The sequence below is a fragment of the Canis lupus genome, chromosome 29, assembly GCF_011100685.1.
Source record: "Canis lupus familiaris isolate Mischka breed German Shepherd chromosome 29, alternate assembly UU_Cfam_GSD_1.0, whole genome shotgun sequence".
Classification (NCBI taxonomy): domain Eukaryota; kingdom Metazoa; phylum Chordata; class Mammalia; order Carnivora; family Canidae; genus Canis; species Canis lupus.
The window spans coordinates 29,992,380-30,020,096 of record NC_049250.1 but is presented as its reverse complement, the minus strand read 5'-3'; the positions used below and the strand labels follow the sequence as shown (position 1 = coordinate 30,020,096).

At 35.4% G+C, this 27,717-nt stretch overlaps 1 protein-coding gene and 1 pseudogene across 4 annotated transcripts in view; one reads left to right on the top strand and one right to left on the bottom strand.

The window, feature by feature from the left end:
* Positions 1 to 27,717, bottom strand: part of LOC111093154 (zinc finger protein 385C-like) — a 477,561-nt gene that overhangs the window by 268,664 nt on the left and 181,180 nt on the right. The window lies entirely within an intron of this gene.
* On the top strand, positions 11,465 to 11,621 carry LOC119866784 (annotated as a pseudogene).

Genomic DNA, 27,717 nt, shown 5'->3' with positions numbered 1-27,717 from the left:
CAGGGAATCATGTTATCATGACCTGAGCCAAAATCAAGAGTTGGATACTAAAATGACTAATCCGCCCAGGCGCCCCAAGAATGTAATTTTTGAGTACTTTAAGACTTAAATTTTCTATACTAGATTCTGTTAGAAATTATTAAAATCAATATTTTGTGTAGGCAATAGAAATGGCATTTGACTACTCTACACTTCAAATGTTCTAAAGTCCATTAAAGAATTTTAAAATGAAGTAACAAAACCTGATCTCACCCATCCCTAATTATCTACATGATATTGTTCCATGTCTTCATTTCCACTATGCATCCTTTACTAAATAGTATAGCCACACTTTAGATGTCTTCATCGTTCTAAATTTCCATATCAAGACTAAAATTCAATATTCTCTTCTTTGACTATTCTTTTGTGTTCTCTCTTTAAGTTCAGCATTCTCTAAAATCCACCTTCACAGTCAACATTCTTTCTTATTTGCACATTCATCTCTCTGCTTGCTATACTCATAGTTCTAACCAGTCTGGATGTTCATCTGCCATTTTAGCAACATACGTTTAGTATGTAAGACCACTTACCTTCCTATCATTTTTATTTTTTTTAAGATTTTATTTATTATTTGAGAAAGTGAGTGAGCAAGAGAGCATGAGCAGGAGGAGGAGCAGAGGGAGAAGGAGAAGCAGACTCCCCACTGAGCAGGTTGCCTGATGCAGGGCTCCATTTGGGGGACTTCAGGATCATGACCTGAGCCAAAGGCAGTGCTTCACCAACTGAGCCATCTACGTGCCCCTCTATCATTTTTATACTGATCATTTTGCCCCAATCTCTGCTTTTCTATTCTAGTGCATAACAATGTTAGAGAAAGGTGTATGAGGCCATGGTCATTAGTTTTCTCAAAGGACAACCACTGATGATAGAATCAGTCTCATGGAAGGAGGCAAGTCCCAAGGTTAACTGGTAGAACTAAGAGTTGAATTAGTTAATTTGGGAATAACAAAATAGATTAAGTCAGGATATAACAATTAGAAGAAATGAACAGAGAGGGAAAGAGAGAAAACAAACAAGCAAAGATACAGAGAAAACAGGCAGAACCTTATTTTCTCAATCTCAGAATTTAAAATCCCAAGATCCTAACACTACTAGATAAAATATGTGGGCCTATATCAAGGGTGGTCTGCTCATATTCCACTCCTGGCCTGTATGATCCTTACCTGAAGCTTCAATGAAATATAAGTTCAGCAGAAAGTACTAGGTACAACTCAGTGCAGAACTGTATCTGTTTTAAATAGTCTGGGAAGAAAGTTTGGGAAGTAGTTTGGGAAGAATATATGCTGCAAAAAATAAATGAGGTACATGAAGACTAAGAATATGATTAATGTATAAATGAGCTAACTTCAACCTGTCCTCTATAAAGAATATCCTGATACTGCTATTTAATTGCTTATTGGATTATCTTTACTTAGAGCCAGTGTTATTAAAGTATTTATTATGGAGTGATATAACCATTTTATTTAACTTGTCTCTACCAGCATTAATGTTTAGGAGGAAACTCAAAATTGGCAAAAGGCAAATAGATGCTCACTCCTTTAGTACTCCAAGCAAGTATTTGGAGTATAGGTAAATGCTAACTGGATTAATCTCCCTATCCTTAGCAACACCATGGAAGATTGATTTTATTCAGAAGAATGTTCTCCACATTTCTGTGACTACTTGGTACTCCTCTCTCATTCTTGACCACTCTGTTGAGAAACAGTTTTCATTTATTTTTCACTCATTCAATTATTTATTCAAAAGACTTTATAGACCATCTACCAAGTTTCAAGCAATGTGCCAGATTCTAAAAATGACAATAATGGCAGAGTCCTTGTCCACAAGTAAGACACATTCAAAGAGCAGATAGAAAAATCATTAAGATACAATACTGTCTGTATAGTAACAAGAGTAATTTTAAAAACATATATATAAATCCAGTCATGTTACTCATTGTCAGAAGCTGTTAATTGCTTTTCATCCTATTTGGATGAAAACTTGAAACTTTAATCCTTGTCTCTTGGCTTACAGAGCACTGTATACCAGACTCCTTATCTCTTTAAGATAATATCCTTCACTCTTCCCCTCAATACCAAGTTCCAGACCTGCAGCCCCTCTTAGAACTCCACAAAGTTGCTATATATGTTCCTACATAGGGGAAAGGGGGGCTTTGCATTTCTCTGTCTACAGATCTTTGCGAAGCTAGCTTCTTAACATCATGAAGTATCTGCTAATGTCACTTTTTAAAAAAGATTTCTTCTTGACCAAAAAATCTAAATTAGTCACTTTCTCCCAATAACATTCTATCGCATCATACTTGTATACTTTCTTCAGCATGTATGATACTATTTAAAGTAATTTATTCATTTATGTGTTCATTTTTCATCCTGCCCACCAGACAGAGAAAACATCAAAGTTTGGAACTGTTTCTGCCCATTTCCATCCACACATTTTACTTTTGCTAATGAGGCCTAAATCTCAATCATGGAGGATGTTCTTTTTCCAAATGTGTTCCTTCCTTAAGTACTCTGCCTTAGCCACAGAGGGAGCAGCTGCTCCTTCAATATGTTATTCTTGGATTCTTTAGAGATCTATGGCAGCCCAAAAAATATCCCCTCACTCTAATCCCTAGAACCAGAGATATATTACTTTATATGGAATAAGGAAACTTAGAGATGTAATTAAGGTTATCAATTTTGAGATAGAAAGATCATCCTATATTATCTGAGTCTGTCAAATATAATTACATAAGCCCTTAAAAATAAAGAAACTTTCCCAGCTGTAGTCAAAGAGAGATATGATGATGGAAGAAGGATCAGAAAAATGCAACATAAGAAGGATTTAACCGTGGCTGGCTTTGAAGATGAGGAAACGGGTCATGAAGCAGAGTTTAAGTGGCTTTTAGAAACTGGAGAAGGCAAGGAAATGGATTCTCCACTAGGGAACACAGCCCTCCTGACATCTTAATTTTAGATCAGTAAAATACAGGCCAGACTTAAGACAAACAGAACTATATAATGTTGTAAATTTTTATTTTTTTAAGTCACTAAGTTTGTGGTAGTTTGTTACAGTGATAATAGAGAACTCAATACAATTTACAGTTTAGTTGTAATTCCCCTTTTGCAGTTAAATTCTTCATAACCTTCACATTACATTTTTTTTCCTATTCAACTTAGTAGTGCAATTTCTGTCTCTTGGCTAGACAGAATTGGTACTGGGAGTATTTCCAGGAGACAGACCCTCAAAGATGGGACTTTAGTATTGGTTTGGTTGTAGCCTTGGTTTCCAGCTCAAGTCCCAGATCCTTTCCAAGAGTAAATAGGAGTTGTGTAATCCATGGCATGCAGTGGAATCAAAAATAATGAAACTGCCCCCATCACTGATTGTGATAAGGTGCCAACTAAAACCAGTGTCTTGGGACTCAAGTGGCTGCTGCACTTGATTGTTATGGCACTGGTAGTGACTACAAATACTATATATAGCATCTTCACCGGAGCATTTACTGAAAGAAAATGCCAAACTCATATCTGTTAGTTCTTAGCTAAAATCATAGTCTGAAAACTGAAGAGCTGGGTTTTCTATTTACTGATTCTCAGGAATTTCCCTGATAGCTCACTGATTTCTCAGATAGATATCATACTAGTATCTCATAGATATTGGTACACTCAGTAGAGATTCCAGATTAAAGGTATTACTTCATGGAGATGGAGGTGGCACTATCAGCTTACTCAGTTGACTGAGTGAATTTGAATTCATTTGTGGCCTACTACACACAGATGAGGTCATATTCCCAACTCTCAGGCATGATGTGGGGAAGGAATTAAAAAGTCTTATGGATATAAGAATTAAATTTTATAAGAATTAAAGTCTTAAAGCCACAGGAATGTTGGCATGGATTTATCACATGTGACCTGCAAACTCAACCCAAATACATCCTCCAAAGATGCACAGGAGATACTCCTTTCACCAAAGCATGGAGAAATACATAAGTGAATTGAGCATTTCTGTTTTTGATAGTTAATCTCTTTTATAAGCCTTTTAGAGTTATTGGAATACCAACATTGAGAAAATCTTTCTGATTTCAATGTATGTTATACACTCTGGATACCATAAGCCAAGTGGCAACATTTAACCATCAAAGACAAGAGGAGCACATTATCCATTAAGGGTATCAGTGAAATACCAGTGATCAGAACAAAATGAAAGCAGCCTCCCAAAGTGCAGCCAGTATTGAAGGGGCTCATGATAATCAAGTAGACAATATGATTGCTCTGTGGATGTTGGTCAACTTCTTTTACCAGAAACCCCAATACTTTCTGAATGAGCCCCAAATAAAAGTGGCCATGGAGGCATAAATGAAGACTTCAGATGGGCTCAATATCATGGACATATGTGTTCTTAGCAACTCTAATCTGGCAACTGCTCCTACTGAGTACCTAATCTGCAAAAAGCAGAGAACAACACTAAACCCTGATATGGCACCAATTCCCAAGGCACTAGCCAGCCACCTGGTGACAGATTGATTACACTGAATCTAATTCATAATAAAAGGGTCAAAAGCCCATTTCACTTGGAATAGACACATACTCTGGATACGGAATTGCTTGCCATGCCCGTAATTCATCTGCCAGCACAAATATCCACAAACTCATAGATGAATTCCTTATCCATCATCATGGCATTCTGCATAGCATTTATTTCTGGTAAAGGAATCATTTCATAGCAAATGTCATGCAGTAAAGGCTCAAGGCTATGGAAATAACTGATCTTACCATATACTCTATCACCTAGAAGCAGCTGGTCTAATTAGAAGGTGTAATGACTTACCAAAACTCATTTTTGGTGCCAGTTGGGAAGCAACTGGCTTGTCTTACAGATGGTGAATATCCTTTGAACTAGAGATCATAGTATGGTGTTGTCTTCCCTAGATACAGAATATATGGGTCCAGGAATCAAAGGGTAATCACTGCACTGGTTCCTCTTCCTTTACAACATACTAAGGCACTCCCATAACTTCTGCTGTCTTTCCTGAAAACTTTGAGCTCTCTGGTTTGGAGGTTTTAGTCCCCAATGGAGGAATGCTTTCACCATGAAACACAACAATGGTTCCCTTAAATTGTAAGGTGTACTTGCCACTTGACCATTTGGGGCTCTTGATGCCACTGAATCAGCAGGCAAAAAAAGGAGTTATCTTACTGGCTGGAGTGTTCAGCCCAATTACCAAGGAGAAATTGGGTAAATGCTATACAATTGAGGGAAAAGAGCACTATGTCTAGAATCCAGGAAATTCTCTCATGACTTTTAGTACTTAAAAGGAAAACTTAATTTACAAAACTATAGCAAGCCAAAAAAGGACTGTTGGGAATGGGAATGAGAATTTGAGCAACTTCAACAGATAAAATCCCAACCAACTGAGGCTCCTGTCGAGAGCAAGGTAATATATAACGGTAGTAGAAAAAGGTAGTCATAGGCCAATTACAAACTTGTAACCAGTAATGGGATCAAAATATATAGTAGCTTTGTTTGTTTTCTTTTTGTCTATGCATATGTGTATATATGCTAGTTATTTTCTTCTTCTATATCCTTGTACTCAATAATTTACATACAAATTGTCACAGGTGAACTTTATAATTTTGATTTTAGGTAACATAAAATTCAATGGGACTGTGATAGAATTTGAGGAGTAATTTAGTATAGCTAGCAATGGATACAATGGCTCTTGGTAATCAGTTTCTTCACCTTTCAGATAAGAGGTGACAACTTTGCTTAAACTAATTGTAGCTCTACCTCATCAAATGGGAACAAAGAGCTGTTTTGTTACTATATCTGAAGGAGTGGATAGTGCCACTTAACAACTCTTTGCCTCCCAGCTACAAATTCTTCTTTGCCTTGTTTATGATACTGAATCTGAATCTTGCAAGCATTTCTACTTTGCCAGTTGGCACAATGTTAAACTGTAAGTAAAGAGCACAAGAGATACACCTGGATGGCTCAGTGGGTTAAGGACTCTTGATTCCAGCTTAGTCATGATCTCAGCCCCATATTGGGCTCCACACCCACTATGGAGCTTAAGATTCTCTCTCTCCCTTGGCCTCTCCCTCTTTCTGTCTGTCTATTAAAGAGAACAACAACAACAACAACACTGCAAGAGGAATGGTTCTAGCCTTGGTATGCTTTTGTTCCTGTTCGGCAGTGCACAGCCACCATTGGGATGCAGGACATCCAGGGGCATTCACTCTCCAGTGAGTTCCATAAGTAGTCTGGACAAGGTGGGGGGACTCCCAGGGAATTTCAATTGCACCCCAGCAAGTGGCTCGTCAACAAGATTTACCAGATACCCAGTGAAAAGCTTCCCAAGCAAGTGTTGATGGCACTCCAATGGAAAGCATCTCAGGATGTCACGCTGGTAGCCTAATGGATGGCTTCTAAGCACATCATTCCCCATCAGGTAGTTCCCTGTTTGCCAGCCCCTGACAGTGGCTTCTCAGCCAAATTCTCTACCATCCAACAGAACTATATCCAGATTCTTTCCAGGAAGGTCAGAATCTCAGTCTTTGGAGTGGGAAATCTTTTCCCACTGTATTTCTTCCTTTGGTCATGCTCTCAGCACTAAAAGTAGTAGCTGGTCTCTGTAACTACTATTCTTGTATTCTACAGGGTTCTCTTTACCCCTTAATAATAGTTGCCTATAATTAGTTAATAATTTTTTTAATTAAATGTTCTATGTTCATTTCTGTTTTCTGACTGGATCCTGACATATACCCATTTATATAAGCTCTGCAAAAATAAGGACTTAGTTTATTTCCGGCTGTACCCCAAAAGTCTAGAACATTATCTGATTAAGTCAGCATATCAATAAATGTTTGTTGAAGTAATCAAACTGCTGGCTCATTAGACATTGTAAATTGAAGATAAGTAAGTCAAAGATGGCAGCTATGTTATTGATATAAGAATCTGAGTGGATGGTGAGGTCACTGAGAGAACTCATAAGAGTCAGATTGGGTTCAGATGAACTTAAGTTACAGATTTAAAATATTAATCAGCAAATGGATATGGGATATTGACTAAATAACCAGAGTGTGTAAAATGCCCTGGGAAATACCACATAAGATATTAACAGAAGTAAAAACTTCTAAGAAGCAGCAGTTAGAATCAAAAATGTAAGAAAATGGTGATGTGGAAATAAAAAATTTCCCATGTTCTCAATGCTCAACTCCTACTCAAATTCCACCTCCCACTCAAATACCAAATCATCACAGATAAATGTGTTTCTAGTGTCACTGAAGTAAGTATCATTTACAATCTCTTGGCTCTGCACATAATTTTCTCACAATACAAAAATAGACAATCACAGCATATTTTTCATGTAATTTTTAAAAATTTTTAAAAGATTTTATTTATTTATTCATGAGAGACACGCAGAAAGAGAGACATAGGTAGGGGGAGAAGCAGGTCCCCTGTGGAGGTGGGACTCGATCCCAGGATCCAGGGATCAAGACCAGAGCCGAAGGCAGACATTTCAACTACCAAGCCACCCAGGTGCCCCTATTTTTCATGCAATTAAAAAAAATAAATAACTACAAGGATATGCATAGGCAAGTCACAAGGTCAAGCCACAGAAAGGCTAATAAAAATTTGCTATCAAATCACTACAAATAAAATCACTAATATAATCTATTCACTACAAATTACACTTAAAAATTCAAATTGAGTAAAAAAATAAAACAGATGTAAATTTTGACTACCAGATTTACAGAGATTTTTGAAAAGTGGTAATTCCTTTATGAGTAGTGATGATGTCACACTCTCACAACTCACGGAAGTATAAATGGGACTAACAGTTACCAATATGGATCAAAAATATTTAGAAATGTGCATTGCTTTATATTCAAAAATATTTCTGGAAAATTTTCTTATGAAAATAAATAAATATTAAGATTAAAATATATTTAGGGGCACCCTGGGTGGCTCAGTGGTTGAGCGTTGCCTTTGGCTCAGGTAGTGATCCTGGGATCATGGGATCAGGTCCCACATTGGGATCCTCAATGGGAGCCTGCTTCTCACACTGCCTGTGTCTCTGCCTCTCTCTCCGTGTGTCTCTTATGAATAAATACATAAAATCTTTTTAAAAATTTAAATATATTTAGATAATTGAAATATCCAGTAATAGGAAAGTAAAAATAAACTATGATGTACAGAAGATATGATGTAATGATTAAAATGTTATAGAAACACATTTATTAATATATATTTATACTCTGCTCAGTTTGCCATAACAAACACCACATTCTAGGTAACTTAAACAGCAGAAATTTATTTTCTCATAGTTCTGGAGGCTGGAGGTCCAGTCCAAGATCAAGGAGCCAAAAGGATGATTTCTGGTGAGAACTCTTTCCTAGGTTGGCAGAAGGCACCTTCTCACTGTATCTCACCTAAACTTTTCTCTGTGCTCAGAGAGACTACTCTGGTGACTTCTCTTCTTACAAGGATACTAAACCTATCTGATTAGAGTTACAGCCTTATGACCTCTTTTAACCTTAATACCTTCTTTAGAGACCCTATTTCCAAATATAGTAACACTGGGGGCTGGGACTTCAATATGAATGCGGGGAGGGCACAATCCAGTCCGTAACAATGTACAAAGATGATCAATGATATATCAGTAAATATAAAGGGAGGTTATAAATTATGAAAAAAGTGCAATCTCATTTTTTAACAATAAAAGCAAGAAACATATACCTCAATGTTAATAATGAAGCCCAAGAGTATTAAATTATGGATTTTAATATTCCTATTTTGTTTTTAATATTTTCTATTTTTTAATATAAGGAACTTCTGCATATTGTGTAGTAAGAAAAAATTGTATTTAGAATTAAATAAATGTACACAGCTTAAATAAGCATGCATCAGTATGCCATGTCATCATACTTCACTAATTCTTCTCCTTGTTTAGGTCAGTTGGGCAATATGCAAATGGATAAAAGAGCATACATTGTATTATATATGTAAAATCAATTTGCATGAAATAAATCTCAGTGGGAAGCTGCTCTGGAAAATGGTGGATTAAAGATGAGTGCAAGGCAACACGTTACTAAGAATTTTGAACAGATAAGAAGGTCAGTATTATTTGTTCACCTGAAATTTGTCTAGCCTGGTGTGGATTGGCCACACACAGCTGTGTGAAGATAGAAGAAAGATGTTTAGGTTCTTTATCTGACAATCTGCAGCTAGTCATCACATAGCTGGATTTTATGAAAAAGGTCATTGTAACTGTTTAATTATTCGCTTTTAATGGCATTCTTCCTGTTTAGCTTCATTGTCCTAGGATCTTCCCCCCGCCAAAAGGCATAACTTTGGGAAAATGGCATTTTCCTACATTTGTATTTAGGTCTATTTATTATCCCAGGGAAAAATTCTAGAGAGAAATCCACTAGTATTGGTAAAATAGTATTGAACTATTGTCTCAACTAACTCAAATCATTTCCAGTATAGAGAACAAATTCCACTTTTATCTTGCTAACTTTTTGTGCAGAAGTTTGCAAAGAAACACCCATAGCTCAAGGTAAACCTAGAAACCCTAATGTACAAATAATGAGGCAGATTTTTATTTTTATTTTTTTAAGATTTCATTTATTTGAGAGAGAGCAAGAATGCAGGAAAGTGAGCAGAGTGGAGGAGCAGAGGTGGAGGGAGAAGTAGGCTACCGGCTGAGGAGGGAGCCCGATGAGGGCTCCACACGGGGCTCCATCCCAGGACCCAGGATCATGACCTGAGCCAAAAGCAGATGCTTAACTAACAGAGCCACCCAGGTACCCTGAGGCAGACTTTTATAAACTTTTATTTTTCAGAGGATATATATGTAAAAAAAAAGTTATTTTTTCTTGGCAGTTTCCACTTATGACAATAAAATTTCTTGTTGCCATAATCTTCCAGTACATTTCTCTGCACACAGTGGGTGCTCAGCAAATGTTGCTGACTAAATTGCATTAAGGATTGAAGTGAAGTGTTGTGATTATTTTCAGTTGGTTGCCATAGGAACAGCAGAAAAACCTATTGTTGAACTCAACCTTTTTTAAGTACCTTCCCTAGGCAGATGAGAAAACCTGAAGTGTAGGAGGGAGAAGCTGGCTGAACCCACACTGGGAAGTCCTTTACTGACCCTGACCACAATGCATTATAATTAATTGTTTTGTGTTTTTCTGCTTTGGTTCTCTAATTAGACTATACATTTCTGCAGGAGAAATAACATTTTTTATTGTCTACTCTGAGCCAGTGATTTGCATACATTTTCCCCCAAATCCTGCAAATAGGTAACATTAATATCCACTTTTAAGAAAAGGAAGTTTTTAAAAACTAGTGCAAAGTGTCACACCTGGCAATAGGCTCTGGTGTGTTGATTCCAGCAATTCTAAGAACTTGAAACTGCCATTTTGTACATTTGTTACGCTTACTCTTTATTGCTCAATACAATCAGCATTCAAAGATCAACAGCAAAGCACTCAACTCTTGAACTGGTATAATGTCAAATTTGCAAGCAATATTTGGGAGTGTCTACTTAAAACAAACTTTCTCATTTTATATTTACATGTCTACATTTTAAACAGGCCAATAAATGGAACTTTTCCATACCTTCTCAATATCTCAATATTATTTTCAGCGATTATGTAACTGAAATTTCTAGAGATTCTTTGGTCAGATCATAAACAGATTTAAGCACATGGGCTTTTAAGGTCTAATTACAGAACAGTGATTCCCAAACCAGGATGGACACATATACTAAAGAATTTTTGGAAATTACACATATATATATTTTTTAATATTTTATTTATTTATTCATGAGAGACACACAGAGAGAGAGAGAGAGGCAGAGACACAGGCAGAGGGAGAAGCACGCTCCCAGCAAGGAGCCTGATGCGGGACTTGATTCTGGACCCCAGGATCACACCCTGAGCAGAAGGCAGACTTCAACCGCTGAGCCACCCAGGTATCCCAGAAATTACAGATATTAAGTACCACGTTAGATCTATTTTATCCTAATCTCTGGCAATAGAATCACAATTAAAACCAGATAAATAGAAAAACTAATGTAGTGTTGTATGCCAACCATACTCAAGTAAAAGAACTTCTTTTAATAAAATTAAAAAACGGATTAATACACTTGACTCATCTGTTTCTAATAGATGTGTGTAAATTTTTGCTTATAATTCTTTAACTTCTTGCTTTATACATGGTTGTGGATTTGTCCTTTTCTGTTTATAACTCTACCGGTTTTTATTTTATACATTCCCAAACTATATTGCTAGATATATCTAGCAATTGATTGCTATGTATTGTTGGTATGTCATCTTTCCTATCATTTTGTAGTATCTTTTTTCTGCTGTAATTAATGAACTTAAAAATAAAGTGTAAAAAAAAGGACTTAAAAATAGAAATTTGAAACTATAGCTTTGCGCAGTATCAGTATTGTAGCCAATGAGGTTTATCCGAGGCGCAATTATTGCTAATAGAAATTTGAAACTATAAACAAAAACAACATATCTCCCTATTTTGATTGTGATATCCAGTCAGAAGAAAAAAATTACTGCTCTGAGATACTGATTAGATATGAGAAAATATAAGAGATTTTAAATGTTAGGTGGAAATATCTCTTTAATTATTTTGACCTAATGGAAATATTTTTAAATTAAAAATAATTTACCATCAAAGAATGAAGAGAAATCATAATCTAAAAGAGGGGAGGATTAAATGAGTAGGAAAGTAAAAACAAAAGATATATACTGAATTTCAGGATTTTTCAGCACTGACTGAGTTTTGTACAAATAATTTAAGTAGGAGAGAATTTCTTTAATATTTAAAGGGAACATCTTATTTTAGAAATGCATTTTATTTTTTATTTAAAAAGTCTACTAAGGACCCTGAAGAAAATATGACAAACTTTATAATTCAGAAGTACAGACAGGATACTGGAAAGATTAGAAACTGGAATTTGCAGACACAGTATAGAACTTATTTTGTTGACTTAAATATTACAAAGTACAAGGATAAAAAACAAGATAAAACAGTTAGTTTATGTTCAGAATAAGTATGATTCAGCAATTGACTGGTAATCCAAAGTAAACAGAGAAAGAAAGATATTCAAGACTTTTTTTTCTTTTTTAAAACTGGCAAGACAATAACATAATTATGAGGAAAAAAAAGTATTCATTACTTGGTTTATCAGTCTGGCATATTCTTTAGAAACAAATGGCATGCTCAAATTTCATAAGTTGAGGAGAATTTAATTGAGACTATCCACCACTCATAAAAATGTACCAAAGAGTGGATAAAACTTCAGTTAGAGTTTGATATATCTGGGATAGAAACAATGGGCCTCTGCTAAGACTAAAGCCTGAAATGAAGAAAGGAGAAGGCACTTTTCAGAACTAAAAGACTGAAAGAGCCAGGTGAACTGCGTCTCTGGAGGGGAGCAGGACTCAGCTGGCCAATGGGGACCCAGAAGGTAAGAAGGAATTCCTGACTTCTATCTTCTCTCTCATGAGATCCCTGGCAATTCTCCCCAAAGGCAGAACTCAACCAGATGAGGCACAGAGAAGAGAAAAGGTAGAGAAAAGTGGTGAGTGGAGTAAAACATCCAGGAAGAGGCCACATAAAATGAACAGACTGATTTTATTTTATTTTTTATTTTTTTGAACAGACTGATTTTAAAGCCCGGTAAGATTTAAAATCTTTTTTTTTTTTAAGATTTTATTTATTTATTCATGAGAGACACACAGAGATTGAGAGAGAGGCAGAGACACAGGCAGAGGGAGAAGCAGGCTCCATGCAGGGAGCCCTATGTGGGACTCAATCCCGGGACTCCAGGATCACGCCCTGGGCCAAAGGGAGGCGCCAAACCGCTGAGCCACCTAAGGATCCCCAAGATTCAAAATCTTGAAGGACAGATGTTGAACTATAACGCAAGTCTGATTCTCAGAACTGAAGTCAGAGTAGGAAGCGATTTAGTGGCCATCTAAGTAAGGATTTATGATAATGCAGTGTAATAAAAGAAGGGTTTCAAAAACAGAATCTTGGCTTACACTTCCAAATAAATTAGTGAAAAAGAGGATCAAATGAAGATGGACTATAAATATCAAAGGCCTAAAAAGAAGACACAAAGGCAGGTCTTTAGTGTGGTACTTGCTTTCAATCTTTTTTATGAGTGAAAACTTGTAAACAAATTATAACAAATCATGATGGCAAGTAACTTTTATGAGAATGGTAAAAATAAAATGCTACAGACTTTTAGAGATTATAATTTGCCAGAAGTTGATCAGGAAAATCCTCAGGTATGAATTAAGAAAGAGATGACTATTAATTGCAGTAGCTACTATTGTGTTATCTTGTCAGCTGAGCTACCACAACGTCAGTGCAAGTGGCCCAAACTTCAGCTGGCAGCACTGAGGGCTTCCTCTGGCCGCCCAGCTCTGCTCTGTACACGACAGGCTAGAACTGCTATAGAATTAATGCCCCCTGAAATATAACTTCAACCAGCATCGAGTGAGAACGGACAGGTAACTAATGCACCTTTTATCCTTCCCATATAGAGTAATATTTCCTACAATGGTTCCCCAAGTTCTCCAGTGGGGTCAAGTTTCAGAAGTTCACATCTGTAACTTACTTGATAGCGTACATCTTTCACTGGCTTCTGTCCCTTCCTGTGTCACTTTCTCCTGTTGTTTCCTGAGATCACCACACAGGTAAGCCATGTGAACTTGAATCCTCGACTCTTTCCAAGACAACCCAAATTAAGACTTATCTAATATTTTTAGTTTATACAGTGTAGAATCACTGAAGAATCTTTCTCATGGTTGGTATATTTTAGTGTTTTCACCCAACACGTCTAATCATAGAAGGTAGCTTAGGGTGATGATGTATTTTTTTTTAATTGGTCTTGGGTTCATCTCACCTTTGCCACTTCTGTGTGTGTCTGCAGTGACCTAACCTTTCTAAACCTCAGTCAGGTTCCTAAATTACTAAATAAGAAAGTGTCATTCCCCTCACAGAGATTATAAGGATTAAATGAGATTACAAATATAACACACTTAACACAGTATTTGGGAAATGGAAAGTATTATAAGTCAATATTGGTTAATATTTTTAATGTTTTAATAATCAATTGTGAGTAGTACTAATATTTTAGGAGAGTAAATTTATACCCTTAAGGTGTGTGAGAGCACAAATTAAAGGATATGGCACAAAAATTATTGTTCTAGCTTTAATATTCACTTTTTTAATATCTTATTTAAGACAAGCAATGTGCCCACTCAAGTCTCACCCAGTCTCTGAGTAACTAAAAATCAAACCATGAAATGTTAGCTTCTGCCATCATTCCTGCTGGGAGTGGTGCCCCTTACTGCCCTAACCCTCTTACCAATTTTGGTTGCCAAGCCTCCAAGTAGATCCTGTTTATCACTTTCTACTAAGAGTTGGATCCTCTCATTCCAGAAATATCCAGCTGCTGACTAAAATAACTTTCTTCCACCTACACAAAACTTCCAAGAACCAATTCTAAATTCACCCGATTCAAGTGTCTCTGCCTTACAAACTGTTCATCCCTTCTTCAATCTAGATCAAACCAAAAAAATGCAGATGTGTGTTTGGACACAATGATTGGGAAAGATACACCCAGGGCTACTGCCATTACAGTGTCATCTTTGTAGGAGTTAGAAAAAGACAACTACTGTGAGAAACCCCTATAAGGAAAAGGGCATCTCTTTTTGTCTGAGCTGATGAGACCTGTGCCTGTGTGTGCAGAATGCCAAGCAGAGCAGATAGGCTTTAACCTTCACCTTCAATTCCCAGATCAGTTGTGTACGAGCACAGTGTGTGTAACTGTGGTAGCTGCCCAGGCTGATCATTCTACTTGGCCAGCACCGCCATAGCATCGGTCTTCTTGCTCCTTCTGGAGCATATTTTCATCTCCATCACCAGCACACCTTGTGGCCAGAACTCTTGGGTTTTGATGAGTAAAGATTTCGAATGAATTTACCGTAAGAATTCTTCAAGTACAACTTATGTCTGTGTTTGTCCTAACTAGACACATATCATGAGATATTAAACTTTCCTTTTCTTTCTGCAATTGGTGTGTGCCTTTAGGGGTCAATTTGATGTGATTAATTTCCAAGGTAAAACAATGAAATAGTGGCAGGGACAAAATACGAGCATCTTTCATTTACTGCATGAATAAAGGTGACCCTTTCAAGTCATAATCGCAAATAGTCTGGATAAGCCATCCCGAAATGGAAAGGTTATCTCAGTTTAATTGTAACTATGTTCACTTGAAGTAATAAAAAATAGTCACCTAATGAATATCTTATATGAAGACTCAAGTCAATTAAAATTTTTGATGGTACATAAAAACTTTCACTGCCTATTCAGTATTTTGATCTTTATCAATTTCTGAATGGAGTTTTAATATCTTCATATATTCTGAGAAAGCTATCTGACTTTTTAAACTTCTGAACTTTAAAAATTACATGCCACATTTAGCTGTAAGCACTCTCTTGACTGTAGTTGGTGTTTGGGGTGAAAATGAAAATTATTTTGATCATTTTCTTCCCTTAGTGAAATGTTAGTAACTTCTATCATGGATACCTGAGGATGAATCATTAATTTCGTTAATTACTATTAGACTAGGGTAAAATATAACATGAGTTCTTTAGGTTTTATGCTTTACTTCCACAAAGTATTCAAATTGAGACAGACCTTTAGAAAGTCTTACATGGTCTGTACTTAAAAGCAAGTAGTTGTACAAAATAAATGCCATTGTGAGTTATAATTATTGTATAATTAAAGGTAACCTATCATTTAGAAGAAACAAAATGTTATTATATCACAGAGAAGTGTTCTTTAGCCACTCAGTTGCAATCAATATAACTAATACATCTGGCAATAAGACTGTTGTTAATACTGAGGTCTTTTCCTAATTTCACATTTAAATGGTTCTTGCCCTTAGTATTCCTGGTCATTCTTGTCTGTTCCAAATTTTAATTAAAATACACACATACACACACACACACACACACACACACATATATCTTAGTACTTAGCCTTAGAATTTACACATGTATTCTTTCCAATAAAGAGAATTCATTACATTAAAAAAAGTCAAATTCAAAATGAACATATCTTTTGGTTATCTACTGCTATATAACAAACTACTCCAATATTAGTGACAACAAATAACAATTTTAATATCTCACAATTCGGGGGGCCAAGAACTTAAGCAAGTGAGACCTATGGGTGATTCTTCAATTGAATACTACAATTCCATGTAGTATTGACTCTGGTCACACAGTGATATTCGACTGGAAGTTCCGCTTGTCTTGATTGCCCAAGACAGTTTCATTCATATCTCTGGTGCACTGGCATGGATAGCTACAAGCCTGGGCATGGCTGGAGCCCTCTTCCCATCAAATCTCGGGGCTTTTCCATTTGTTTACTCCACAGGAAAGTCTAACTTCTTATATGATAGCCCAAGACTCCAAAAGGCAAAGGGAGCTTCTAATCTTCTTAAAAGCAAGGCCTGGACCTTTCATAGCTACACTTCCACCATACTGCATGGCTCAATGCAGTCATATGGAAGCCCACATTCAAGGAGAGAGAGAGAAAAAAAAAAAAGACAAATAGAATCCACCTCTAGATAGGAGAAATGTCAAATAGCTTGTGGCTATCTTTAATATTCTGATGACATCTGCACGTTTTACACTGTAGAGTTACACTTCCTCCAACTTTCTATTTCTTTTGGGCTGTGCATCTAAGCACATCTGAGTCACAAGAATGGTTCCTGATAGATTTCATGGCTGTTGGGTCACTTAAAAAGAACATACAATATGATAAACTTTTACCTTCACCTATAGAAAATTATTTGCCTAAAAGCAAATTCAATGAACCATTCTCTGCTTCATGATTTCTGAGAACCATTGTTGATGTGTTCATTGGCAAGGTGACTGTCTTTGTCCTGCCTTTGAGCACAGCAAGAAAGATCACAATCTCTACTGCCTAATCATTAGAATTAGTCAGGCTCTTCACATGATTGGATATACCTGGGTCCCAATGTCCCTCTACCTGTTATTTAAATCTATATATTCACCTACTTAGCTCACAAACCAATAGTTTTAAGATTGATTTGATCTGTAAACCTTATCAAGCTAGTATAGTTACTACCAACTGGAATTAGTAGAGACTGAATGGCTTTTATTTTTTCTACCTATATTTACACGACCATGAATCATTTGTCCAATGTATGGTAGCAAAACTCTTTTCAAAAATTTTGCTCAAATTTTCAAAGATTTTGCCCAACTGCTGCTTACTCCCTACAATAAAAACAAGTACAGAGTATTTAATAAAAGAACATACCAATATTATTAGGAAAATCTTAGCTTTTGTTAAAAAAATTTTAATTCAGTTTTTAGTTATGTTGATGATCTGTGCCAATTAATGGAGGATAAACAACCTCAATAGAATAAACAGATATAAACAGATTCTCATTCTATTAATAGCATATTCAACACCTTGAATCTGGGGATATTTACTTTACCATTTATTCTATTTTTTTTCTTGCCTATTTGTCTTCCTTAAAGAATTAAAGGAGATCATATATAAAAAGATATCAAAGTTATAGGTTGATCACCTTTGTAACATTTGGATAATGTGTACTGAAAGAAAATAGGTGGGGTCATCCAGATAATAAAGCTTTATATTATACTATAATACTTTAATGTGAGTGACAATTTCTGAATATAGTTTCTTCTTCATTTTTACAATGATGCATTTTTAAGCACCCTTTCTACACCCATGACCTCCTGCCCTTCATTGAGAAGATGTATTTTCCAGAATGAATGCCAATGCTCCTTTACTCATTGTAATTCAAATGAGTATCTGATAAATGGCGAATGTGAGTGGACATTAAGTTTAAATTAATTGAATGGGGCAATCAGATATGGCTAAATAGTTGGATGATACTTGCATGGAAAATAAGCTGTAAGTTTCTGGGCAATAGTTTTTAGTCCTTAATTTCAAATATATGTGATATGATATCCAAAGTAGAATTACACACTATTAAGACAGTCACAGTAATAATTTCATCTGGACATTAGAATTGCAAGATATGTCTCCTAAAGAAGATTATTCATTTTGGAGCAATATCATTATTTTATCAATTTTAAAACCAGTATAACACATTAGCACAAATTTAATTAATTTAATAATTTTTATTGATTTATGTTTGTTTTTCTTGTTTGTAAAATGTGTATTATTCACTAAATAAAATATAAAGTTTTAGTTGTTTACATTTAGATGTTCTCTTGGAATTTCCAATATTTATGTAAACATGTAAATGAAAAATCATAATTTTAATTTTATAAGATGTTTTCTATAAGTATTAATGGAACATCTGGCTAATATCATTTAGAGTCCTTAAAAATGCCAGTCACTGATTCAGTAGAAATAATATTGTTTACAAAATAAAACATGTAACTTCAATAAAAGTCATTGAGTCTTCACCTTACAACATGCACAGACATGATTTTGATTTTCTGAACTTTTGATAAGACCTAAAAAGAAATTATTTGCATAAAGAAGTCTGCTAAGAGAAATATAAAATTAATACATTAATTAATAAAAGATAAAAGGTAATCATAAAGCTGCCTATGTACCTAGGTTTTTATTTTGGCTTTGCCCCTACCCTTCTGGATAATCTGGAACAAAACTCATAATCTCAGTTACCTCATGTTTAAGATTAAGGGCAAAGAATCTAAAGCCTCCTCCAGTGCCAGTTTTCTGATTCTAGAAGTTTGTCCTAATTTCGTTAATCTAATTTTACTCTCTGGCTTGGAGGTGATTACAGTGAAAATACAGATGAACAAATTATAAAATAAAAGACGTTCCTTAATAATCCCCCATTAGTCTGCCTCTAACATTCTGGGATGCATGGAAAGAGATTTTTTAAAGCCCATGTACCATATATCTAAATTCTGAAGTTTTAAATCAAACTGTTAAATTGAATATATTCTTTATTCCCATATTATTAAAATAACTTCAAGTTGACCTCAAGGTTCAAATTCCATGCCTAATGGTAGAGGCACTACGTCCATCTTCTTCATACTATAGATCCATTCCATCCCATTAAGGATCCTGTGGGCATGTGTGCAAGGGCTCCTGTATGCTTCCAAGCTCTGTTCATAGCTTCCACAAAGAACTGGCCATGAATGCCTACAAGGCATCTTTCAGAAGGACAAACATATTTAAATACAGCTTTTCAAGGGCTACTACTGATACAAGGACTCTTAGAGACACAAATTTAAACCTATTTAATATTGAAATATACTTTCCTAAAAACATGGAGGCTTCTTTTCATGAGGGAAAAGATGTCAATCTATTGACATAGATTGGTTATATTTAATATTCTTAAGAATACTAGTGATAATGACAATGATTAAAAGACTCAAAATTTGTTATAATATCCCCATTCGTCTCTTGTTCTAGGTTCAAAAACTTCACAAAACAAGCATTTTCAAAATTTGGAGAATTTCAGACCCTCTTTGTATCACAGAAGCTATTACAAATCCCATTTGACACCAATCTCTTCATTCTTCCATCTTTCATATGCTTTTTGAAATGCAAATATGATTATACATTTCCTTGCTTGAGTCCAAATAATTGTTCCTAATTGCCTATGAAGTACAGCTCAGTGTCTTAGAACTGCATACAATCACTAAGATTTCACCCTTACCCTTTTATCTCCTAACAGCTCTCTCCACTTATGATCTCATGAAGGGTTCATGTTAACTTATTCAAAATTTAGCTAAGATATCTCTGTGGTATTTTTTATATTTTATTTTTGCCTTTGCAGTTGTAGTTAAGGACTTTCTCCTTTGTATTCTCACAGCACTTTATAAATTTTTGTTTTATTCTCTACTTACTCTAAATATTGATTTACTTTGAATAAAAGAGTCTTTACATGTATAGAGTCTAGTATTGGTGCTAAAATAAGTTTTCAGTGAATTTTTGTTGAATCAAGTAGTGATACTATTTGACTCCTGAAGGAACAGTAGGAATCAAGAAAGAGCAAAGCAATTAGACATTTCTTAGTTGACTATCCTCAAAATGTTTAGTATGATGTGAAGGCACCATACTTCCTGAAATAAATATGGGTATAGGCATGTAAAATGAACACAAGATAAGATATTTGAAATCAGGAAGATTTCTAAAATTGCAGGTATGTAATCATGATATACTAATTATTAAACCTTGGAGATGTGGGTCCAGTTCTCTGTTTATAGTGTAATTATAAGCAAATCTATCATATTGTCAGATTATTGCTAAAAGAATAAATTTATAGTTACATTTCAATCAAAATGGCAAAACAGATAAAACACAGAACCTCAACAACAAGTAAAGATGCCATGTAAAATTCAATAAAATATAAAATATTTAAATATAGAGCTAAGACTGTAAAAAGTAAAGGAAATCTGTAACGGCCAAAAGCCAGAGTAGTAAAGAAAAAGAGAAGCTAGAGTTGAGACACTGGGTAGTTGGCTTGGATAGGTAGGTGTTTCTACACAGACCCTCCTATGAAGTTGATGTCCTTAAGGTTCTACAGATTCAGTGAATTTCCTTTCTACCATCCAAAAAAAAAAAAAAAAGGATATTTTCCCAGGGTATTAAATTTGTATTTAACTTCACCTGCATAATCTTCAAAGCCCAAAACAAGAATATTGAATTATAAGAGGGATCCTTAGTGCTAGGAAACATGATGAAGAAGAAAAAGCAAAGACCCTCTGGAAGAACGTTGCTGTAACACAGGCTTCACATGATTTCTACAGACAGAGCCCTGACACACAGGAGGTAGCAATTCAAAACAGCAAAGACCAAAAAAATAGCTAAAAGATCTTAAAAAGAAATATTTTCAGATAGGAATTTATCTCTATTAACCCTCAAGAAGGAATTTCTAAGGAAAGTGCTTTAAGAAAAAGGAAATCATTCCAAAATAAAGTTGCATAGCGCTAAAATACTATAAACAGGAGCACAAACTGTAGTAACACTGATTGTAGAAAATGGTAATAGGGTGCCTAATTTAGAGAAACAAAACGAGGAATCTTTAAAATACCCTGAAGATAGCAGAGAATAATCAAAGTTAAGGAGTTGTGAGAATCAGGTATTGCTCTGAAGTAAACAGATACAGATATAGATGTGAATAATACACATTGTGGTGTTTTGCAAGGAGAGGAATATAGAAAATACACACATTTTAAGATTAATGACTAAAGAGAGAAAGAACAAAAAAAAAAGTCTAATCCAGCAAAAGAAAAAAAAAATTTAAACTCTCAGTAAGCCAAGAAATATGCAATAGTAAGGAAAAAATATAAAAATATTTTTTAAAATAAAAATGGTCAGGGATGCCTGGGTAGCTCAGCGGTTGGGTGCCTGCCTTCGATTCAGGTTGTGATCCCAGGATCCAGGATCGAGTCCTGCATCGGGCTCCCTGCATGGAGCCTGCTTCTCCCTCTGCCTGTGTCTCTGTCTCTCTCTCTCAGTCTGTGTCTCTCGTGAAAAAATAGATAAAATCTTAAAAAAAAAAAAAAAGATGTCAATACATAATAATTAAAGATGTGTTTCACTGTAAATTTTTTTTTAATTTTTACATACCTGATAGCAAAGCATATAAAGAAAAAAAAGTGACAAATTCAAAAAGAAATCCAAAAATCTGTAATCTTACTGGAAGATACCACCACAGCTTCCATAATGCTTGATCATTCAAAAACCAAAAAAAAAAAAACAAAAAAAAAAAAAACCAAAAAAAAAAAAAAAAAAAAAAAAAAAAACCAAAGATGCAAGGATACAGACTAAAGAAAATATATAATTTTTTGATTTATACATGATTTTGCTTTAAAATCATATAATACACAATGATACAATAAATATCTTAAGAGCATATTTATAAAAACTGAGTACATAGTTGACTATGACTCATATGACTCAATAAATATCACAGAATCAGTATCATAACAGACCTAAATACTCTGATCTTAAGTTAAAGAAATTAATAATGTTGCAAGAACATAATTATTAAAATACTAATATTTAAAATGTTAAGACACATACCTCAAATTCCACCTTCCAACACTTATCTATTTGACCTTAAGTAAAGTTCTTTTTTTTATGTCTTTTTTTTTAATTTTATTTATTTATGATAGTCACACACAGAGAGAGAGAGAGAGAGAGTGAGAGAGAGAGAGGCAGAGACACAGGCAGAGGGAGAAGCAGGCTCCATGCACCGGGAGCCTGACGTGGGATTCGATCCCGGGTCTCCAGGATTGCGCCCTGGGCCAAAGGCAGGTGCTAAACCGCTGCGCCACCCAGGGATTCCCTTAAGTAAAGTTCTTTAAACAAATAGTGCTTCAGATTCTCCATCTATAAATGGAGATAATGATACTATCCATTTCATCTATTTCTTAAAAGAATGGGATTACTATATAAAACTTCTTAGAATACAGAACATGGTAAATCTTTTCTCAACACAATTTTTATCATTATAATAATTATATTTATATAATCATATACCTATGTTACCTTACTATCAAATTATAGTTTTTGTTTTAAATTTGCCTTCAAAATTTTACAAAGGAAGTTAATCCTTTCAAACATGATGAACTTATAAGAAAAAATGATAAAATTAAATCCTAACCTAGCAATTTTTCCCCCAGGAATAACATGTGTTTGTGAATGTGAGTACATTTTGCTATACAGTTGTATATACATGTTTTCTCTGGAAAGTACCACATTTTAATGTGGTAGAAGAAAACTCACCTTTAAATAATGGTTGTCCTCTGAATCAGAGAATCCAAAAGCCCTTTAAGAGTTTTGTATGGTATTTATCTTTGTAAATCTGTTAAGGCTTAATGTATGATCTAACATATATTCTATCCTAGAAACGTTCCATGTGCACTTCAGAAGAAAGTGTATTTTGTGCTGGGTACAGTATTGTGCATAAATCTGTTATATCTAGGTGGTTTCAGTACTGTATTTCCTTACTTATCTTCTATGTGGTTCTTTATCCATTATTGAGACTAGGGTACTAAAGTCTCCAACTAGTATTGTAGAACTGCCTATTTCTCCCTTCAACTCTATGAGCTTGGGGTTCATATATTTTGATGGTATGTTATTAGATGCTATATCATACAGACCCAAATACTTAAATGCTTATAATTATTATATATTTCTGCTGTATTGACATTTTTATTAATATTTAATGTACTTCTTTGTCTCTTGTACCAGTTTTTGATTTAAAATCTATTTTGTCTTCTCGAGTCCTCGTATGTTCCGGACTGAAGATTTTGGTCAGAGATAGATAATGTAAATATTTTCTTACCATCTGAGACTTAGTTTTCTACTTTCTTAATGATTTAAGAATCGTAAGGTTCTTTTTTTTTTTTTTAATTTTTATTTATTTACTTATGATAGTCACAGAGAGAGAGAGAGGCAGAGACACAGGCAGAGGGAGAAGCAGGCTCCATGCATCGGGAGCCTGATGTGGGATTCGATCCCGGGTCTCCAGGATCGCGCCCTGGGCCAAAGGCAGGCGCCAAACCGCTGCGCCACCCAGGGATCCCAAGAATCGTAAGGTTCTTAATGATACCTATTGAAAAAGAAATATTTTTCATTTTACTGAAGTCCAACTTATAATTTTTGTTTGGTGCTTTTTATTACTCTGCCTATGAAATCTATAACTACTACACCGTTGTAAAGATTTTGCGCAGTGTTTCCTTATTTCATCCTTCCTAGAAGTCACCTTCTAAAATATCTAGTTGAACAAAAATTCCCTGTCCCTAAAGTTTCTTGTTAATCATAGTGACTCATAAGAAAAAAAATAACAATGATAATGATTAGGAGGAGGAGGAGGAAGAAGATGAGGAGGAGAAGCTGGAGGAGGAGAAGGAAGTGAAGATTTTCATACTTAAAAAGTGTAATTAAGTCAATTCTCTAGGAACTTGCTTTTGCTGGCCTTAGTTAGTATTATCATTAAGATTAAATACTTTCAAGATTTTATTTTTTAAAGACTTTTTATTCATTTAAGAGAGAGAGAGAGAGGAGTACATAGGGAGGGAGAGGCAGAGGGAGGGGAGAGAAGCAGACTACCCTTGAACAGGGAGCCTTGACCTGGCTGGATCCCAGGACCTGGGGACCATGACTTGTGCCAAAGGAAGACACTTAACTACCGGAGCCACCCAGGCACCCTCATTTTTTTAAAGATTTGTTTGTTTGTTTGAAAGAGACAGAGAGACTATGAGAGAAAGGGGCAGAGGGAGAGAGAAGAGAATCTGAAGCCGACTTGGCTGAGCACAGAACCCCAGGTGGGGCTCCACACAGAGCTCGAAAGGGGGCTGGACAGGGGACTTAATCTCATGACCCTGAGATCATGACCCTGAGATCATGACTTGAGCCAAAACCAAGAGTTGAGCACTTAACCAACTGTGCCACCCAGGCACCCCAAGTCTTCCTAAGATTTTAAAAAATCTAACCAATCTCTTTATCTTGGAAAACTAAAATGTAATTATCTAGATGCTTAGAATCACCTCGCCAGTCTTTCCATTCCTTCCACAAATAATAGCTTCCTGAAAATACTAAAGCTAAAAAACAAGGTCCTTCATTACTGCATTATAGAACTAAGAAACGTGTTATTACATTAATCAACTCATAAAAGATTCAATAGTAGGTAAGGATTTAAAAAACCAGATTACATTTTCTTATGTTTTCGTTTCTAAATTATCAAACTAAAAGGATCATAAATAAGAAGTCTCTTCAACTATCATCTCTCAAAATCTTTTTGTACTTCATTTTTAAGAGTATAAATTTAAAGACACAGGGATGCCTGGGTGGCTCAGAGGCTGAGTATTGTCTGCCTTTGGCTCAGGGCATGATCCCAGTCCGGGGACTGAGTCCTGCATCGGGCTCCCTGTGAGGAGCCTGCTTCTCCCTCTGCTTATGTCTCTGCCTATCTCTCTATGTCTCTCATGAATAAATAAATAAATCTTTTAAAAAAATTTAAAGACACAGTTTTTAGTCAAACACACAGGCAAGACTAAATATGCTGCGTTATTTTCTGTGGCATGGTTCACAGAAATTACATTCCCTAGCAATTTAGAGTCAGATTATAAATTTCCTAATGAAATTGAAAAAAAATAGGTTTACAATATATAAGTTAGGTGGAAAAAATGTTTAGACAACTTTCGAAATCTATTAGGAAGGTGAATTAATGTAGGGCAAAGAAAAGAGCGCTACTACAGTGAAGAACTACAAAGGGGAATATTCCTACAATGATTTGGGACATTAGAACATTGTCTTCCAGAACATATAATTGTCTAATCCTACTTTTTTATATATAAAATGTGATAAGAAAGCAACATTTTCATCTCCTCAGCTATGTCTGTGTGAGAGCAGTTGATAGCATCTATAACTGAGAGACAGTGGTTAAGACATCCATCCTTATTGAAAAAAAAAACATTTCTTTAAAGAAACAGATGCTGCTGAGTAATTTTTTCCCAAACCATTTAATATATATTGTATCATATGCTTTGTTTCTTTGAAATAAGAGTTCTTAACAATGCCAGGATATCAAAATCACTCAAAGAGTTTTAAAACAATATGACATTTGGGACCCTAACCCCAGAGATCATGCTTCCTTATGGGTTAATCCCAAGTACTAGTCTATATAAGCCTTCTCTAGCTAATTCTAGCAAGCAGCCAGGATTGAGATCTATCACTCCATCGTTTATTCTCTCCTGAGTTTTCTTTCTAACATTCTAAATTTATGGAGAAAAAAAAAGGTTTATTCCAATTCACCCACACTGACTGTAAAGTGTATTTAACCCTACCCAAACTTCAGTTTATCCAATTTATACATTTATTCTGTTATTAAATACTGAGTGCTTCCTAATATCAGACTGACATGATGGGAGAAACCTCTCAGATTCATAATTCAAAGGTGTAAATCTAAAAATTTTACTCTATACAATTAAAATTTATGCTTTACTTAAAAGTAAGTGTGAGTCCATGGGACATCTGGGTGGCACAGATCTTTAAGCCTCCAACTCTTGATTTAAGCTCAGGTCATGATCTCAGAGTCATGAGATCAATTTGAAGGTTTCCCCACCAATCAGAAATAAGGCAAAGATGCCCCTTCCACCACTATATTTCAGTCATTCTAGAAGTCTCAGCTAATGCAACATAACAAAAAAGTAAAAGGTCCACAGATTAGTTTAGAAAGAAATAAAACAACCTTTGTTTGTAGATGACATGATTATCTATGTAGAAAAGCCAAATGAATCAACAAAAAAAACTCTTAATAAGTGATGATAGGGACGTCTGGGTGGCTTAGCAGTTAAGCTTCTGCCTTCGGCTCAGCACGAGATCCTGGAGTCCTGGGATCAAGTCTCACATCAAGCTCCCTGCATGGAGCCTGCTTCTCCCTCTGCCTATGTCTCTGGAAGGATTCAAAGTTAATATACAAAATCATTCACTTTCCTATATACTATCAATAAACAAATGGAATTTAAAATTAAAAACACAACCCTTTGCATTAGCACTTCTAAAACATAAAACCCTTAGGTATAAATCTAACAAAATGTGTATAAGATCTATATGAGGAAAATTATAAAACGCTGATGAGGGATCCCTGGGTGGCGCAGTGGTTTAGCACCTGCCTTTGGCCCAGGGCGCGATCCTGGAGACCCAGGATCGAATCCCACATCGGGCTCCCGGTGCATGGAGCCTGCTTCTCCCTCTGCCTGTGTCTCTGCCTCTCTCTCTCTCTCTCTCTCTCTGTGTGTGTGTGTGTGACTATCATAAATAAATAAAAATTTTAAAAAAATAAAATAAAACAAAACTCTGATGAGTGAAATAAACGAACTAAATAAATGTAGAACAAAATAAATGTTCATAGATAGAAGTAGATAGAAGTGTCAGTATTGTCAACATGTCAGAATCCCAATAAAAATTTCAACAAGTGGAGCACCTACGTGATTCAGTCAGTTAAAAGTATCTGCCTTTGGCTCAGGTCATGATCTCAGGTTCCTGGCACTGAGCCCTATGTCAGGCTCCCTGATCAGTGGGGAGTCTGCTTTGCTTCTCCCTCTCCCTCTGTCCCTTCCCACTGCTCATGCTCGCTGTCTCTCTCTCTCTCAATTTCATAAATAAATAAATAAAAATCTTAAAAAAAAATCTCAACAAGTTATTTTGTGGATATTGACAAAGTGATTCTGAGGTTTATATGGAGAGACAAAAGATCCAAAATACCTAACACAATTTTGAAGGAGAAGAACAAAGTTGGAAGACTGACACTACCCTACTTCGATACTTAGTATAATAAAGCTACAGCAATCAACACTGTGTGTTGCTGATGAAAGAATAGACAAGAAGGTCAATGGGATCAAAGAGAACAGACAGCCTCCAAAACAGGTCCAAACAAATATAGTCAACTGACCTTAGAGAGATGAAGGAAAGGCAATACAATGGAACAAAGACATTCTTTAAAACAAGTGTTGCTGGAACAACTGGACAACCTAGATAACCTTGGGTATGACAATGACTTTTCACATACAGCACACAATGAACCACAGAAGAAGTAACTAATGGGCTGGACTTCATTAAAATTATAAG